The sequence below is a fragment of the Heterocephalus glaber genome, unplaced genomic scaffold (genome assembly GCF_053883595.1).
Source record: "Heterocephalus glaber isolate CG9 unplaced genomic scaffold, H.glaber_assembly_v1.0 deba00001442, whole genome shotgun sequence".
Lineage (NCBI taxonomy): Eukaryota > Metazoa > Chordata > Mammalia > Rodentia > Bathyergidae > Heterocephalus > Heterocephalus glaber.
Genome location: NW_028258296.1, coordinates 40,437,499 through 40,454,459, shown reverse-complemented (window position 1 = coordinate 40,454,459; position 16,961 = coordinate 40,437,499). Strand labels below are relative to the sequence as shown.

Here is a 16,961-nt window from a genome sequence, read left to right as displayed (position 1 = left end):
CAATAGAAATACTATATAGATAGGATAACACTGGTGATAGTGGAAGTGTTAGTGGAGGAAAAATGTGACAAAATCAAATTTTCAAGAACATTCTAATATTTTCAATAAATTTTATTTCAAAGTTCAATAAAAGTATTGACTATACAATCAAGAAACAGAAATTCAGGATCCTTTTGTTGAGACTACTGGAACAATTTTAAAGCATTGGGAAATATTTTGTATGAGTTGAAAAAATTATAATGATGAAGGAGATAAAAAGATTAGTTACAAAAACAAACTCTTGGGGCACATTATTAGTGATATTAGTTTCTCACCAAAATACCCATTTCTTCACAAAATTATTGCTAATCAATTAAAATTATAGTTCAGATATTCTATACTAGGAAATCCACAATTAGCTGCAATATATATATATATATATATATATATATATATATATATATCCAATCATTAATTCTTAAGTAATTTGGTTCATGATGTTCAATAGGACTGGAGGTAGGGGAAAAATTCAGATAACTTTGATAGACAAATCAATCATATGCAAAAGTTTAGAAAAAATATTTTACAAGTGTAAGGATTAATGTGCAGACAATAACAACCTTGATTTCCATAGAAATTGAGGGTATTGTGGATATTAGGATAAATGTCTGGTACTTTCTAACTTTCCAGAGATATAATAAATAGAAAGTTTGGTGTATTACTATGGATATTTTCTCCATTCTCTCAAGTATTCTTTTTAAATTTTCTTTTAATTTTTTGAGACAGGATCTTGCTATGTAGTTCAGGTTGGGTTTGACTTGTGATGTAGCCTTAGCTGGCTTCAAACTTGTGATCCTCCTGCCTCAGCCTCTCAAAAGCTGGGATTATAGGCATGCATGATCACACTGGCTTCAACAATTTTTTAAAATTGACCTCTACTACGTCATTTCCCACATTCTATGAAAACATTCATAAGTCATTGTTAAATATGGCTCTAAATGTGACAAATAATAAAATTACCTTTTTAAACAATGTGAAGCACAAGCTTCCTGAAAACAGCTATAAAAATCACAGCCTTGTCACATATTAACCACAACTCTGAAATTAAAAAGTAGTGTATCACAAATAGATCAAGTAGACAAAAAAATCAACAGAGAAATATCAGAATTGAACCAAATTTTGAACAAATGGACTTGGTAGATGTCTACAGAGTGTTCCACATCACAACATCAGATTATCCAATCTTCTCAGAGGCACATAGAATGTTCTCCAAAATAGACCACATAATACTTCCTAGAATGAACATACTTAAGTAAATGCAAAGGAATTGAAATTATCCCATGCATATTATCAGACAATAGTGCAATGCAATTGGAAATTGATGGTAAAAGAAATCACAAAAACTTCATAAAAATATGGAAATTACATAACATCCTCTTGGACAATGAATGGGTCATGCATGAAATTACAGAAAAAATTAGACAGTTTCCACAATTAAACAATAATGCCAGAACAACATACCAGAACTTCTGAGACACAATGAAAGTAGCTCTCGGAGGGAAACTTATAGCACTCAATTTTCATATCAGAAAAACAAAGCAAGCTCAAATACACAACCTGATGTCAAACCTCAAGCTTCTAGAAAAAGAAGATTAAGTCAAGCCCAAAGCTCATACAAGGGAGGAAATTATAAAGATCAGAGCACAAATTAATGCAATGGAGACTAAGAAAATAATACAAAGAATCAATGAATTAAAGAGTTGCTTCTTTGAAAGATTAAATAAAATTGACAAATGTTTAGCCAATCCTATAAAAAAAAATGAAAGAATCAAATCCATGCAATTAGAAATGAAAAGCATGACATCACAACAGATCCTGCAGAAATCCAGAAGATCATCAATACCTACTTTGAGAACCTGGATTCTAGTAAGGTGGAAAATATAGGAGAAATGGGCATACTCCTAGATATATATGAATTATCAAAGCTGAATCAAGAAGATATACAAATTCTAAATAAATCAATATCAGTGAGTGAAATTGAAGATGTAATTAAAAATCTACCAAAAAAGAAAAGCTCAGACCCTGAATTCACTGCTGAATACCCCAAGAAATTTAAAGAAGACTTTATGCCACTACTTCTCAAAAATTTTAAGAAAATTGAATGGGAAGCAATATGCCTAATTCATTCCTGAAAGCAAACATTACCTTGACACCAAAACTAGAGATAGATACAACCAAGAAAGAGAACTACAAGTCAATCTTCCTAATCAACATAGATGCAAAAGCCCTCAATAAGTTACTGGCAAACAGAATGCAGCAAACTATCAAGAAGATCATACATCATGACCAAGTAGGATTCATCTCAGGGATGCAGAGATGGTTCAACATACACAAATCAATAAATATAATACACCATGGTAACAGAACCGAGGACAAAATACATATGCTCATCTCAATAGATGCAAAAAAAGAATTTGGTAAAGTCCAATGCCAAATCATGATTTGTAAAAACCTATAGTAAATTCAAATATATGATTTTATTTCAATCTGATAAAAGCCATCTATGCCAAAGCACCAGACAACATCATACTGAGTGAACAATAACTGAAAGCTTTCACTCTAAAATCAGGAACAAGACAAGGATGTCAACAATCACCACTCTTATTCAACACAGTTCTGTAAATATTAGCCACAGCAATTAGACAAGAGAAAGAAATATAAGGAGTACAGATAAGAAAGGAAGAAGTTAAATTATCATTATCTTCAGATGACATGAAACTCTACGTAGAAAACCCCAAAAACTCCACCAAAAGACTTCTATATTTAATAACCAAATTCAGTAGCACAGGTGGATACATAATCAACACTGAAAAATTAATAGTCTTCTTGTACAAAAGTAACAAACTAATAGAGAAAGAAATTAGGGAAACAACACCTTTCACAATAACGTCCAAAAAAAGAAATACCTAGGAATCAATCTAATGAAGGAAGGAAAAAAATTTACATTAAAATTACATTATTCTGAAAAAGGAAATCAAAGAGGACATTGGAAAATGGGAAAGATATCTCTTGTTCTTGGGTAGAAAGAATCAATATAGCGAAAATGACCATACTTCCAAAATTGTTATACAGATTTAATGCAATCCTGATCAAAATTCCAATAGCATATGTCTCAAAATCAGAGAAAACAATCCTAAAATTCATTTGGAGCCTGAAGAGACCCAGAATAGCAAAAGCAATTCTAGGCAACAAAGGCAAGGCAAGGGAAATCACAATCCCTGTCTTGAAACTATACAACAAAGCTACAGTAAAAAAGACAGAATGGTACTGGCAAAAACAACACAACACAAAACAAAACAAACAAACAAACAAAAACACTGAGAATCGATAGAACAGATTAGAAGATTCAGAAACAACTCTAAACACACTGAGCCTCCTTATCTTTGACAGAAGTGCCAAACATCATCACTGGAAGAAAACCTCTTTAAGAAATGATTCTGGAAAAGCTGGCTTTCCACATGCCAAAGATTAAAACTAGATACATCTTTTTCATCATGTACTAAACTAAAATTAGAATGGATCAAAGATCTAAATATTAAAATAGAAACACTAAATCTGCTGGAAGAGAGAATAGGTAGAACTCTTGGAGATACTGGGTCTGCAAAGACTTTATGAACAAACCTTGATTCCACAGGAAGTATCAAAATATCAACACCTTGGATCTCATCTTATTAAAATTGTGCACAGCAAAATAAACCAACAAAATGAGACAATGCACAGAGTGGTAAAAAAGTTTTGCCAACTTTTCCTCAGACAAAGGACTAATATCTAGAATATATAAACAACTCAAAAAAATCAGACACTGCAAATGTAAAGACACAATCCAAAATGGGAATCTGAAATGGATAGACACTTCTCAGATGAAGAAGTAGAAATGGCAGATAAATATATCTGAAAAATGTTCAACATCACTGGTCATTCGAGAGATGTAAGTGAAAACAATGCTGAGATTTCACCTCACTCCAGATAGGTTGGCTATTATCAAGAAATCAACCAATAACAAATGTTGGGGTGGCTATGGGGGAAAAAGAATCATTCTCTATAATTGATGGGAGTGTAGACTGGTGCAATCACTGTGGAAATAAGTGTGGAAATTCCTCAAAAAACAAGAGGCTCCACTTAACCCAAATATTCCCTTTCTTGATATCTTCCTGAAAGAATTCAAAGCATCATAGCACAACAGTATATACACACCCATGTTTATAGCAGCACAGCTTGTAATAGCTAATCTTGGAAACAGTCCAAATGTCCATCAACTCATGAATGAATAAAGATTTTTTTAAATCGAATATTACTCTGCATAAAGGAGGATAAGCTCGAAACATTTTTAGCTAATTGGATGCACCTAGAAACCATACTCTTAAGTGAAATAATTTGGACATACGTTTAAATACCACATTGTTTCTCTGGTGTGAGAAATCAAAAGTGTAAATAAGGATCAAAATGTATAATAGATACTGGGAAATGGGAAGAAAATGTTCAAATGAGAAGAGAAATAAGGGAGGGAGGAGGACAAAGGAAGGAAGGGACAAAAACTGAATAGTTATCTACCCTCTGTGGGAAGCTACTTGACTTCCTTTTGATAAGCAACACTATAATTGGCCTTTTTATTCCTAGAAATATGAAATATACTTTCCATTCATTTTATATGTCAAGGTCTTGACTTAATCTAATTAATGATGAGGTAAACAAGTCTTTACTATAAAAAAGAGTAAAATATAGAATGTGTCCCTTACAATACATTAAATAAATTTCAGTTTTCTCTAAATTATGAGTGGAATATAAAAAGTTACATAAAATTTTCTCTTTCTTACACACACACACAAATACCCCCAAATCAGCTTACACATTTATTTTTACAAACAGGGCATTCTTATTGAGAGAATATGCTGAAAATAAGGTCTCATTCAACGTTGCATCACCTGGACAGAGGTAATTATTGGGTATTTTCACATAAAATTTTATAAACTTTCATCTATTAAGCCTTTTAAGGTTTTTTCTTAAGTAACAAAGAATTGGAAAAAAACAGTATATTTAGTATAGGGAGATTTAGAATAGGAACCATGACATTTTATATGGATAAACTTAGTCAAAATAACACAGATTTTTCACATATGTGAAGTTTCTGGTTTGCTAATAAAGAGCTAAGTCTTTTTTAAAAAAAACTTTTGTTCCACAAATTCCAATTCCTTATCAATAGATATAAATGAACTCATAACCATAATAAATATTTCTATAGTTCTCTTATTTGCAAAATTTATAACAAGATTTTAAGGTTTTTATATTTCATTTAATGTACGTTAATGGCAAGCTCTGAGGTCATTTAATTCAGGATTCAAACATCTATGGCTTATTACTACACTCATATAATGATAATAATTTCAAATTTTAAGAGAAATAAATAACTTAAACAAATAATATTGTCCAAACTACTTGAAATTTAATTACCATAGGTTCAAGTTGAATTAGGATTGAACTTCTATTAAAACCCTTGCCACATTCTTTACATTTGTAGAGTTTCAATTAGTAATGATTTCAAGAAATTCTTTACAATTGTAGGGCTTTTATTCAGTATAATTTCTGTAATGTAGAGTAAATGTTCTTTCCATTTGTAAGTGTTCTCTCCATTGGTATGAGATCTCTGTTGTTAAGTTGAGTCATTTGAAATGCTGCCACTTTCTTTACATTTGTATAACTTCTCTCCATTATGAATTTTCTGGTATTTACTAAGGATAGAAAGAAAGTTAAAGATTATGCCACATTGCTTGCATTTGAAAACATTCTGTCATGTATGAATTCTCTTGTGTTGAGTGAGAAGGGAACAGCGAATAAAGGCCTCACCACATTCCTTGCATTTGTAGGGCTTCTCTCCACTATGAATTCTATGGTATTGAGGAAGACTTACATCATTTCTGAAGTCTTTGGCACATCCTTTACATTTGTAGGGTTTCTCTCCAATATGAATTCTCTGATGTTGACTAAGGAGAGAAGAATAGCTAAAGGCTTTTGTACATTCCTTGCATCTGTAAAGTTTCTCTCCATTGTAAATTCTTTGGTGTATAGAAAGGGTAGACCAAATACCAAAGGTTCTACCACATTCTTCACATTTGTTTGTGTTCTCTCTAGTATGCACTCTCTGGTGTAAAGAGAGGTTTGAGTGCTTATTAAAGGCTTTGCCACATTCATTACATTTGAAAAGCTTCTCTCCAGTATGAATTCTTTGATGTTGAGTTAGACTTGAACAATGAGTAAAGAATTTGCCACATTCTTCCACATTTTTCACCAGTATGAATTCTCTGATGTTGAGTAAGGTGTGAATGACAGTTAAATGGTTTACCACATTCTTCACATCTATATAGCTTCTCTCCATTATGAATGCTCTGATGGTGACTGAGGTATAAGCAATTATTAAAGGTTTTTCCACACTCATTACATTTGTAAGGTTTCTCTCTACTATGAGTTTTCTCATGTCTCATAAGATTTGAAGAACTTTTAAAAGCTTTACCACATTCTTTACAACTGCAGATTCCTATATCCAGATATTGATTGGGTGATAATGGATGGGTAAATAATGACCCATATTCATGAAAACTGTTTACCTTGGTATTGGGAAGACGTATTTGCTGATTACAGAATAATGAACCTTTCATGAAAAAACTAACCTGATCACATTTAGGAATTTGTGCTTCACTTTTAAATTTATTGTATACCAAAATGAATGGTTCAAAATTTAATCCAGTGTTGCATATAAAATTTTTCAAATGATGAACTAAAGCATGGACTGGTCTCATTCTTAGATTTTCCGAATTTCTTTTGAGTGAAATGGCATGTTTCAAAATTTGATGTGAATATTCACCTACAAAAACATGTGGGTCTTTAAAAGTAGCAAGTACAAACTCAGTTTTTTTCTGAAATGCTGTATGTTCATCTCTGCTAGCAGTGAAGTTTTTGCTTTCTTTAGTTGTCACAAATTTGTTACATCCATTATAGCATGCATTCTGATCTTCATACCCATATTTTCCCATTCTTTTTTAAATTGTAAGTTGTCATGGCCACAAATACTGTGCCTTCCCTTTGTCATATTCTGGAATGAACAGTTTCTGCCCTGTTTTGATGAAACACCTTGGGCAAAATGAGAAGACACAGAGGTGAAAGGAAAGACTTGGGCTATTACTATGAAAGTCCTGTGAGATCGCTGGAGGATTCTTAGAGGATTTAACAGTAGGATGAGCACAGGGCTGGAGATGTCCTCCTGAGTATACAGCCAATGTTTCTTGTCTCTTCACATTGGAGGGCTCTTTACTGTGCTCTAGAAAGGTGATCAGGTTAGGCACAGAGCCAGCAAAACCTAGGGAGACCAGGTTTCCATAAGTCTCTAACATCACGTCCCTATACATATTCTGGTGAGCAGAGTCCAGGAATTCCCATTCCTCTGGGTAGAAATCAATGGCCATGTCATTGAATGTCAACACCTGCTTTTTTGGCTTCCAGCATTCCAGCTATCTTTGGTATTTATTCACCTGTTGATCAAGAATCATTTTTTACTTAGAGTGAATTAGTTGTTTTTTCAAAATTTCTCTTCAAATCCTAAACATTTAAAGCTTTGAGAAAAAAAAAAACCATACTGTACAACTTTTTGGCAGTGATGATACCATAATCTAAATTTCTCAACTCACAGTGTCCATTCATGTTAAAATTTAAATGAACACATATAAACTATTGTGTAACTTGATATGTAATATATATGAAGGAAAGTAATTTCTTTGGAGATATGATCCTTTACATAAAAGACTCCCCCCAAACAAAGAAAAATACCACAAAATAATCCTCAACAGAAGACTCTTAGAGTGAATTAATCAATCTTTTAGTTTACAAAATCAAAACACAAAAAACAATAGTGTTTTTATAAGTTAAAATGTACTCACTGAAAAAAAATTGGAAGTCAGTTGCATTCATAATGACTTTTAAAATGTAGGAATTTACCCACCCAAACAGGTAAAAGACATCTCTAATAAAATCCAGAGAACTCTGAAGAAAGAAATTGAGCAGGATGTTAGAAAATGGAAAACACTAGCTGTTCCTGGGTAGGCAGAATTAATATCATTAAATGGCCATATTACCCCCAAAAGATCTACAATATAATGAAGTCCCTATTAAAATACCAACACAATTTTTCAAAGAGCTAGAAAAAAGTCCTAAAATTTATATGGAATGAGAAAAGATCCAGAAAAACTAATGCAATCCTGAGCAAAAAGATTGAAGAAGGACGAATCACAATCCTGGATTTCAAGTTATATTACAAAACTACAGTAACAAAAACAGCATGCTTTACCTTGCAAGCACAAAGTCCTGGTACCAAAACCAAAAAAACAAAACAAAACAAAACAAAAAACACTGTGCCATAAAATATGGAATAAATATGGAATAACATCCTGGAATAAAAATAGACATGTAGATCAAGTGTATAGAACTGAAGACACAAAAACAACCCCATGCACCTTCAACCATCTGAGTATTGACTAAGGAGCCAAAAACTTATGTTGAACAAAATATAGCCACTTTAATAAGTGGTGCTGGAAAAAATGGTAAAATCATGTCTAGAAGATTGAAACTTGATCCATATTTCTCACCTTGTACAAAAATCAACTCAAAATGGGCCTAAGACCTATATATAAAAACAAACTTCCAGGGTGGACAATATTTCTAAAAGTGTACCTTAATTGATTATAATTGTCATACGTGTTTTCTATGTTCTTTGGGCTATGAGGTGGTTTTCAGTCTGTTTATATACTAATTAACTTTATAAGGTCTTGTAAGGTAAATAAATTTAATGGTAGAAAAGAAAAAGAAGATGGAGGGAAAGGGAAAAAAAGAATTGAAATGTGTTGTGTACATATACCAATTCCCTATAATGAATATAATATTTTGTAATGCAAATATGTACCAATAAAAGTCAAGAAAAAACAGAAACTTTAAAATTGCTAGAAGATAATATAGGGGAAACACTTGAAACTGTAGGCACAGGAAAATACATCCTGACCAGAAATCTGATAGCATAGAAAATAATATAAAAATTAACAAATAAGATTATTCCAGTTAAAAGCTTTTGCACAATAAACAAAACAATCAACATAGAGGAAAAACAACTTACAGAGTGGAAAAAAAAGTTTTGATCAGCTACTCTTCTGATAGATCACTAATATCTAGAACATAAATTAAAAAATAACATTCCCCAAACAAATGACCCAATAAAAATTTTGGCAAATGAACTGAATAAGACATTTTTCAAAGTCTTCTAAATTGTTGGTGAGAATGTAAAGTAGTACAACCATTATGTAAATCAGTATTGAGAGTCCTGATAATATTAAAAGTTGTCCTATTTTTTTTGGATACAGGGTCTTGCTCTGTAGTTCAGGCTGCCCTCAAACTCATGACAATCCTCCTCGCTCAGCCTTCTGAATTTTGGGATTATAGGTGTGCACCACCATGCCCAGGAAAAAAAAAAAAAAAAATTCATTTGACCCAGCTCTGTATTTCCTGGGTAAATTCTCTAAAGAATGAAAGACATTTTTGTATAGTGATACACACAATAAAATATTATTAGGCTACAAAAAGAATGGAATCATGTCATTTGCAAGAAAGTGGAAGGAACTTAAAACTATAATTTAAATGAAATAAGTCAGACACAAAGTAAAATGTTTTATGCTATATTAGAAACCTAAAAAATAAACAAATAAGTAAAATCAAAGAGAACTGTAAGGGAACAAAAAGGCTTTTGGGAAACAAGCAAGATGATCAGGAAGAGGAGGGTATGTTAAGGAGAAGGGTAGCAGGGTTAAAATTGTTCAAGCTACTTTATATAAATGTACCATTTCCTAAAGATGAGCAGAATTATTATATATTGCAAACATAAACCAATAAAAATTTTAAAAATAAAGAATATTTTAATTCACATTAATCCACAAATAATTCAACTTTCATATTCATCAAGTTAATGTAAATTAAAACCACATGAGATTTCAGCTCAAATATTAGGATGGTTATCATTAAAATGTAAATAGCAAAATAATGAAACAAATTTTATCAAGAGCATGGAGAAAATAAACCACTATAAACTATTGTTGAGTATATGAATAAGTACAGTCATTTTGGAAAAGTGTATGAAATTTTAAAAATAGGGGAGCTACTTTATGATTAAGCAATCTTATATTTGCTATATTTGTAGTGAAAATGGGATAAGTGTCTCCAAAAGATATTTACATTCCTATACTCCTTGGAGCACTGCTTGTAATAACCAAGAAACTATAATCAATATACTGGAAGAAGTATTCATAAACCTAAGAATGGATAAAGAAAACAAAAAATGCAATGTGTATATGTACACACACACACACACACACACAACAGAGTACAACCGCCAATTTCAAACCAGATACAGTAGCTAAAGTAAAAGTGGCACTCCTAAACAACAGTTAGTGCAGCCAATGGGCCTTAAGGAAAGAGATCATCAAATTGCCACTGATTTAGATGGAGGAAAGCACATGAGATGTTGGTGGAGGAGGGATTAAACTATGGAGTCAGGAATTTTATTGAGTGAAGATCTGGGTCAATATTTCATTCTATTACCATTTTGATTTCCACACATACCTTTGATCTTTCTTGCCCAATTTAGGGACATTAAAGAAGCAGGAATTACAAATAGTGAAAATACACTGTGGTGATTTCATAATAAACACATCTATAGGGTGAGGGTTACATATATACATATATATATATATATATACACACACACCCTCTTTACTTTCATAACTTACACATCAGATTTCAAAATTAATATGCACTGTTTTCAAAACACTGACTCTTATTTTCCCTTTAAAAAATTACAATCAGGTTCCACTTTTGCTTTTACCGATAACATTGATTGAGAGAAGGCAGAACTGCGTACTCAAGAACAGTGATGGACAAATAACATAGGTGCTTAGCAGTTAACTATTCCCAAATTCTTTTTCCCTACCTAACAACATCCAAGATTCCATACCTGTATACAATATGTACTGATCAAATCCATCTTCTTTCATTACTTTGTGTCTGGAACTTGGACTTCCTCCTCTTCCTCTCTTCTAGCTATTCATTAAACATACACAAAGTTAAAAAAATATACAACATTATTGAGAACTGTCTTTAAACATTGTACTATAGAACATTAGAGTGTATTACTTCTATTGAACTATGTTTTGGTACTCATTTTCCAACTCTTCTATTTTCATTCCTCCACCATCCTTCCTAGAGTTCACGAATCACTACTCTACATTCAGATACATATTTTCTACTATCCATATGGTATGGAGAACACATAGAATTTGTCTTTCTGTGTGATTTGTTTCACTTAATGTCCTTCAATTAAATCCATTTTGTTGTGCTCTGTAAATATGTACAATTATTACATCAGTTGAAAACTTTAAAAAATGTGTAAGAAGGTGGGAATGCTAACTACCTAGTTTTGATTATTATGCATTATACATGTGTATCCAATTATCATGGACTACCCTAGAATATGTGTGTAATTACTTGCTAAATTAAATTCTAAAAATTAAATAATTTCTAAAAATTAATGTTTCAGAAATTCTGTTTCTTTTTTACTCTGGTCTTGAACTCTGACTATACTTACCTAATACAAACTCCCTCCTCACAGAAATGTTCCAATAAGCAGTGAGTTAAACATATTTTTCCAGTATTTGCCCATTTTCTGTTACAAAAGTGAATATAGGGCATGTAGAAAAGTTAAAGTTTATTTGAAATTGATATTTTATAATATTTTAGAATATGTGTTTTACTAACTTAATTTTTTGAGTCCAAATACAACAAAGCATAATTTAATGTCCTCTTTTTGAAATATTGTTCCATAATAATTATGAAATAATTATTCTGTCAATTAATTTCAAAAGAAGCATGGGTACTTCTGACTGCAGCATTAAATGATCTCAGCATATTTTAATACATACTGTTTTGGATAAAATATAAATGCCAAATAAAAATCTTACATATTTATTTTGTCATTTTCTTTTTCTATAGATCCTCTGAAATGTGAATTTAACATTTTGATGAATTACTCCACAACAACCTTGACTCTGCTTTACAGGCTTTTTGTTTTGCTTTGCTTTTTTTTCTCTTAAATTCTTTTATTGGTACATTTTAGGTAAACAATACATTTACATTTATCATTGGGTGCTTGTTCCTGTACATGATGTATCTTGGTTCTTATTTTTATAAAATGGAGTACTACTCAGCCATAAAGAACTAGAAACTAGAGACAATTATAGTTAAATGGATGCATATTGAGGCTATATTCTATTACACACGTGTAAATAGTGTTAATTTCTCTAGTGTGAGAAACTGAAAGTGTAAATAAGGATTAAAATAATTAAAACAAATAATTGATAATTTGAAATAGGAGGGAAAGGAAAAGTTGTTTTGGTTTTGAGCCAGGGTCTCAATCTATAATTCAGACTGGCCTTGAACTAGCTGTGTAGACTAGGCAGGCCTCAAACTCACAGCAATCCTTCCTCAGCTCCACCCCCCAGTGCTGAGATTACAGGTGTGCACCAACACACCTGGCCACCAAGTTTTAAAAAATAATTATATAATTTATAAACTTTCTTGTTTTTAATATCTTAAAATAATTTTTTCTTTTTACTTAATTTTATAAGGTTTATTTTAAGGATTCTAATATTTGAGACACAAAAGAAACCATGCACCAGAAGCATACATTTTGAAGTAATGATTTTTCTCTTCTATCCAAGCAGAAGTACCTTTATAGCTTTATCTGCCTTTTCTGTTATACACAGTTAGCATTGCCAAAATATACAAATTGGTTATTATTCTCCAAGACCTTCAGCTACAGACTTACTGGCTTTTTTGGGTTTGTTTTGAAGACAGAATTTTCACTGAGCAGCCCAGGATGGCAATGAACTTGGCAATCCTCCTGCTTCGGTCTCCAGAGTGAGAATGGGAGTACAGGTGTCCACCACAGTACCCTGACCAAAATAACTTTTTTGTTTTCAATATATGTTGGTAAGTTTTCTGAGGATAGAGTTGTTTTCTATTTTTGTATTTTATTCCAAAACCTTAGATTGTTAGAGGAAAGATGTATTAAAAAACAGGGAAAAATAACAGTTAAATTAAAATTGTCTAACCCATTACAAAAGGTATTCTTAGATGAATAGATGAGAATATAAGTATGCTTTAAATCATTTGACATTTGTGTTTTACTGTTATTAATATTAAAAGATGAAGGCAGGGATTAAATATTTTAAATTGCCTAATAGTTATAATAATTTAAATGATCTATAATATATAGTTATTATATTCTGACATATAGGAAAATAATATGTAAATACATGAGTAAATATTATACAAAAGTCTATAGTAATAGCTCTTGACCATATAATATTTACCCTTTCTATATTTCTGAAATTGAAAATGATATTTTCAAGAATTTTCCAAGAAAAATCCCTTTAAGGCATAAAATCTCTTATGTGTCTTTTGACTAAAGTTGTTTTATGTGTTTTCTGAATTTTCAAGAATTCTTTATATATTCTAGTCATAGGTTATATGCATTATAAATATGGTCTGTTTAAGGACTACTTTTCATTTTAATGATGTCATTTAAAGTTCTAAATTTTGATGGAATCTCATTTATCAATAGATTTCTTTTATACATCATGTTTTTTGTATCCTAGGTAGTTCTTGCCTTCCCTGAATTCATAAATATTTTCCCTTATAATTTCTTCTTAAAGTTTCATACTTTTAGGCTTTCTTATTTAGGTTCATAGATCCCTTCAAGTTACTTTCATGTATGGAAAAAAAGGGTTGAGGTTAATTTTTTATATACAGATACCAGGTGTTCTAGTGCCATTTGCTAAAAACACTATCTCTTCCTCGGCTCTTGAATTGAGTTTATATTCTATAAAATGCTAATGTTAAATAATCTTTCAAAACTCAGTGGACCATATACATGTGGTTCTATTTCTAGATTCTCTGTTTTATTCAAATGATCTATATGTCTTTCCTTACACCAACACTGCCTTGATTACTGTAGCTTTAGAAGTAGTCTTAAAATTAGGTACTAAAATTCTTCCAACACTGTTTTTGTTTTTGTTTTTAACTTTTCTGGGTCCTTTGTACTCCTACATAACTTTTAAATTTCAATATCGAATTCTGCAATTCTTCATTTCTGAATTTTTATATATACCTTGTGTTTTCTAATCCTGCTAAATTCAAGTACAAGTTCTAGGGGCTCTGAGAGATTTCTTAGTATTTTCTCTGTAGATGACCATTTCATCTACATATAAAGATTTTGCTTCTGCCATGCCAATCCTATCCTAGTTATGTCATTTTAATGCCAGACTATTTTGGTGGGGACTAGATTTCAAAGTTTAATGGACAGATAAAGAGTAAGCATATCTGCCCTTGTTCCCCACCTTAAGGAGAAACTATTGTATCTTCTCCATTTATAAAAGGCATTCTAGCTGGAAGTATGGAGTACATGTCTTTAATCTGTTGAGAAGGTTCTGTTTTACTTCTAGTCTCCTGATAGCTTTTACCACGAACAGCTGTAGAATTTGGTCCAATACTTTTTCTCCAACTAGTGACAGGATCATATGGCTTTTTCCTTTCCTCTGTTAAAATGATGACTTTTGGGGGTGGATCTTCCAATGCTGAACCAACACTGCCATCCCTATAAAAAAACCACTTTCTACATCCTGCCAGATCTGACTTCTAAGAGTTTTTTTTGTTAAACAAATTTATATCTGTGTTCATACTTTTTTCTTCTATTATCTTTATCCAGTTTTAGGATTAGCACAATGTTGATTTCCTAAAATGAGGGGAGAAGTGTTCCTTCTTTTTTCTGCTTTAATTGCTTGATATAATTTATCAGTTAAAATGTTTATGAGCCTACTGCTGTCATATAGGTAGGTTTTCAAGCTAGGAATATACTTTAATAGGTGCTATTCAAATTTTATATTTCCTCCAGAGTTAGTTTCATTAATTTGTCTTCCAAGGTACTTCTTAGAAGTTGTCAAATTTATTTCAAAAAAGATTTTTGTAATATGCTTTCTATATCCTTTTAAATTCTGTAAAATCTGTGGTAATGTCTCCTAGATCTTAATATTGTAATTTAAAAAATGTATAACTGATATTGTGTAACAGGAAGAAAAGGTCTAAAAGAGCAGGGGATTTGGGAGGGGTAGGGGAAAGGAAATAAAATGAAAGGAAAAAATATGAGAAGAGGAAAAAAATGGAAAGAAGGTCTTTGCAAATAGGGAAGGGTGGAGGGGGTGAAGGGAAGGCAAGGTAAGGGGAAAAAAATAAGAACGAAGAGACTCATTTAATGGTACGATATCCCAATGATGAATGTAACTGTATTTTATACCTAAAATGTACCAATAAAGTTAATGGGGGTGGAAGAATAAACATCAACATTTTAACATTATTTTTAGGACTAATAAGGTTCTTCTTATTGTAATACCTACTTTAGGTTTTAGTTTTAACTTATAACCTCCACAATATCCTTGTTATGCTCTCACATGGAATTGCCTTCCTAACTACTGACATAGTGTCACTCTCTATTGATATTATACTCCTAGCTGAGGCCCTACCCTTTACAACGTCCCTTTGCATTCTTAGAATTGTAGTATTATTATAGAACTTATAACATTCAATTTAATTTGTGTTTTTTATGTTTGCATAACTATCAAATCGAATTAGCATTCATTGAGTTGAATTTGTGTTTTATAAATATTTCAATCATTACCAAATTGTGAATGAAAGGAACTACATGTGAATTACCATTTTTACTTTTGTTCATTTTTGTTTCTGCTCCTAGAACATGTCTAATTAGATTAAATGTACTATTTACTGATAAACTATTTAAGAATTGTTAAAATTTTCAAAGCGCCTTAAAATACACTATTTAAAAAGCATTTCAGAATTCTACAAGACATTTAAAGAAGAAGTATCACCATTACTCTTTAAACTTATCAAGGAAATTGAAAGGGAAGCAAGGCTTCCAAATTCATTACTGGAAGCAAGTGTTACTTTGATGCTAAAACCAGGGAAAGACACAACCCAAAAAGAGAACTACAGGCCAATCTCCCTAATGAACATAGATGTAAAAATCCTCAACAATATACTGGCAAATAGCATACAGAGGGTCATCAAGATCATACACCCTGACCAAGTCTGATTTATCCCCAGGTGCAAAGATGGTTCAACATTCGAGAATCAATAAATGTAATACACTATATTAACAGAATCAAGGACAAAAACCATGTGATCATCTCAATAGATACAGAAAAGGCATTTGACAAAATCCAACACCCATTCATGATAAAAATGCTATAGAAAATTGGAATAGAAGGTCTTTATCTCAACCTGATGAAGGCTATCTATGAAAAACCAACAGCCAACATCATACTAAATGGTCAAAAACTGAAAACTTTCACACTAAAATCAGGAACATAGTGAGCACTCCTCAATATTGTTCTGGAAATATTAGCCACAGCAATTAGAAAAGAGAAAGAAATAAAAGGAATAAAGATAGGACAGAAAGAAGTGAAACTGTCATTATTGGCTGATGATATGATACTTTACGAAGAAGACCCAAAAAACTCGGCCAAAAGTCTTATAGACATAATTGACAGATTCAGTAGAGTAGCTGGATACAAGGCCAACACTTAAAAAACAAAAACCTTCTTATACACAAACAGCTGACTCATTGAGAGAGAAATTCAGGAAACAATTCCTTTTACAATAGCATCCAAAAAAATGAAATATCTAGGAATCAACCTAACAAAGGAAGCAAAAGACCTCTACACTGAAAACTATGCACTTTTAAAAAAGAGATCGAGTAGGATATAAGA

General features: G+C 31.7%; 1 pseudogene; it reads right to left on the bottom strand.

Annotated features, from left to right (window-relative positions):
- Positions 1–5,824: 5,824 nt before the first annotated feature.
- LOC147827707 (uncharacterized) overlaps positions 5,825–16,961 on the bottom strand; it is a 36,415-nt pseudogene continuing 25,278 nt past the window's right edge.